The 3348-nt window shown below is 39.3% G+C and overlaps 1 pseudogene; it reads left to right on the top strand.

Moving 5' to 3' along the window:
- Nucleotides 1–907: 907 nt before the first annotated feature.
- On the top strand, nt 908–1870 carry LOC101281775 (heterogeneous nuclear ribonucleoprotein C-like; annotated as a pseudogene).
- The last annotated feature ends 1478 nt before the right edge of the window (nt 1871–3348 follow it).

The raw sequence follows: 3348 nt of genomic DNA, 5'->3' as shown, positions 1-3348 counted from the left end.
CATTGTAAATCAACTATACTCCAATTTAAAAATTAATTCAAAATATGTGGACTCTAAAATATGACACAAACGAACCTATCTATGGAACAGAAGCAGACTCATGGACATAGAGAACAGAGTGGTGGTCACCAAGGGGGAGGGGGTTGGGGGAGGGATGGAGTGGGAGGTTGGGGTGAGCAGATATAAGCTTTTTTATAGAGAATGGATAAACAACAAAGTCCTACTGTCTAGCACAGGGAACTATATTCAATGTCCTGGGATAAGTCATAATGGAAAAGAATATTTTAAAAAGAATGTGTGTGTGTGTGTGTATATATATATATATATATATATATATATATATAAACTGAATCACTTTGCTGTACAGAAGTAATTACCATAACATTGTAAACCAACTACACTTCAATTAAATAAATAAATAAATCCTCATTACAATTAAAATGAAAAAAGAAAAAGCATTAGCCTGAAAATTCCACTGGTCAACAGATTTTTGTAGAATTTTTCTGCCCACCACACCAGCTAAAGACTAATTAGAATGTTGAATATAACAAAATACTCCACTTTCACAGAAAAGGAAAGCGTATAGCAACCTAACACTTATTACAGTAGTTCTCCCTTATCTGAGGTTTTGACTTCCATGGTTTCAGTTACTTGAGGTCAACAGTGGCCTGAAAATATTACATGGAAAATTCCGGAAATAAACAATTCCTGAGAGGAGACTTGGGGGCCATTTTGTGAAAAGGTGAAGACTGAGCAGTTGTGGCCACATTGCCGACCTCGAGCAGCAGTCGGCTTCTCCATGTAGAACCTGGGAGTAGGAGATTCAGAACCGAATCTCTTCTCCCTCCTGCTCCTGTGAGATTTCTTTGATCTTCAGGTACATTTTTCAGCTTTGTGAGGCACATTACCATCAAAGACAATGGCCAGCAATGTTACCAACAAGACAGGTCCTCACTCCATGAACTCTCGTGTATTCATGGGGAATCTCAATACTCCTGTGGTCAAGAAATCTGATGTGGAGGCAATCTTCTCGAAATATGGCAAAATTGTGGGTTGCTCTGTTCATAAAGGCTTTGCCTTCATTCAATATCTTAATGAGAGAAATGCCTGGGCTGCTGTGGCAGGAGAGGATGGCAGAATGATTGCTGCCAGGTTTTAGATATTAATCTGGCTGCAGAGCCAAAAGTGAACCAAGAAAAAGCAGGTATGAAATGATCTGCAGTGGAGATGTATGGGTCAGTACCAGAACACCCTTCTCCATCCCCTCTACTCAGCTTCCCTTTTGACTTGGACTATGACTTTCAACGGGATTATTATGACAGGATGTACAGTTACCCAGCACGTGTTCCTCCTCCTACTACTGCTCGGGCTGTAGTGCTCTCAAAATGCCAGCGTGTATCAAGAAACACCTCACAAAGGGGCAAAAGTGGCTTCAATTCTAAGAGTGGACAGCGGGGATCTTCTTCTAAGTCTGGAAAGTTGAAAGGAGATGACCTTCAGACCATTAAGAAGGAGTTGACCCAGATAAAACAAAAAGTGGATTCTCTACTGGAAAGCCTGGAAAAAACTGAAAAGGAACAGAGCAAACAAGGAGTAGAGATGAAGAATGATAAGTCAGTAGAGGAGGAGAGCAGCAGCTCCCTGAAGAAAGATGAGACTAAGGTGAAGATGGAGTCTGAGGAGATGCAGATGACTCTGCTGAGGAGGGGGACCTACTGGATGATGATGATAATGAAGATCGGGGGGATGACCAGCTGAAGTTGACCAAGGATGATGAAAAACAGGCTGAGGAAGAAGAGGATGACAGAGACAGCGCCAATGTCAAGGATGACTCTTAAGCACATAGTGGGGTTTAGAAGTCTTGTCCCATTATTTCTTTACCTAGGCACTTTTCTAAGATCAAAATTTTCACCAGATCCCTCCTCTAGTATCTTCAGCACATGCTCACTGTTCTCCCCATCCTTGTCCTTCCCATGTTCATTAATTCACATTGCCCAGTGCCTAGTCCCGTTTTCACTTCCTTTGATGCTCCTAGTAGTTATGTTGAGCCTTACCCTGTAATTTTTGCTTTTAATTTTCATACCTCTTTATGACTTAACAATAAAAAGGATGTATGGTTTTTATCATCTATCTCCAAAATAATCTCTTGTTATGCAGGGAGTACAGTTCTTTCCATTCATACATGAGTTCAGTAGTTGCTTCCCTAACTATAAAGGCAATCTCATTAGTTGAGTAGCACCTGAGAGCAGCTTTGAATTAGAGGTATGCATGTTATACCCCACATAAGAGTGCTGTGTGTGGCTGTTCAACACAAATGTAACAATGTATTTTTGTGAATGAGAGTTGGCATGTCAGATGCATCCTCTAGAAAAATAATTAGTGTAACAGTCTTAAGATTTGTTTTCTAAAGTTGATATGGTGGGTTTTTTTGTGAACAGCCTGCTGTTTGGGACCTTTTCTTCTCAAAATAAACAAGCTCTTATTAAACCAGGAATTTGGAGGAAAAATAAACACCCTGTTTTTTTTATTTTTGTATTTTGTAATTGTTTACTTCAAATTCTTTGTTTCACAGTGGCCTCCACAAAACACCTAGAATATACTAGATATAGTTTCTTTGAATCATAATTATTATGCATACCAACATACACTACTCAAATTATGTTTCATTGGCGTGGGTTTTGAATTAAGGAGACAAGTAACTTTGATGTGAAGTGGAGATTCTTTTGCAAAAATGGCGTGGGTTTTGAATTAAGGAGACAAGCAACTTTGATATGAAATGGAGATTCTTTTGCAAAAATGGCTCTTAGATCCTAATGAAAAAGTTTGGGAACTGCATTAAGCCTTTTCTTCAATGCTTTGTGGTCCAACTGACACCGTTTTTGAGATTTTTTTTGCTGTGTGCTGAACTGTTTCATCCTTAAATAGAAAGAGGCTCAAACATGTCAAGATTTTAGGAAAAGTGAAACAACTGGAGAATAAAACCTGTATTTTCTTCCCCCCCCAAAAAGCAATTCCTAAGTTTAAGATGTTTTGCCATTCTGAATAGCATAATGAAAGCTCATGCCCTCCTACTCCATCCCACCCTGGATATGAATCATCCCTTTGTCCGCTGGATCCCTCCCTTTAGTTACTTAGTAGCCATCTAGGTTATCAGATCAACTGTCATGGCATCGCAGTGCTTGTGTTCAGGTTACATTTATTTTACCTAATAATGGCTCCAAAGTGCAAGAATAGTGATTCTGGCAATCTGGATATGCCAAAGAGAAGCGGTAAAATGCCTCCTTTAAGTAAAAGGGTAAAAGCTCCCTACTTTATGGGAAAGAAAAAGAAAATCATATGCTGAGGTTG

The sequence above is a fragment of the Orcinus orca genome, chromosome 14 (assembly GCF_937001465.1).
Source record: "Orcinus orca chromosome 14, mOrcOrc1.1, whole genome shotgun sequence".
NCBI lineage: Eukaryota > Metazoa > Chordata > Mammalia > Artiodactyla > Delphinidae > Orcinus > Orcinus orca.
This window is presented reverse-complemented; position numbering and strand designations above follow the sequence as displayed.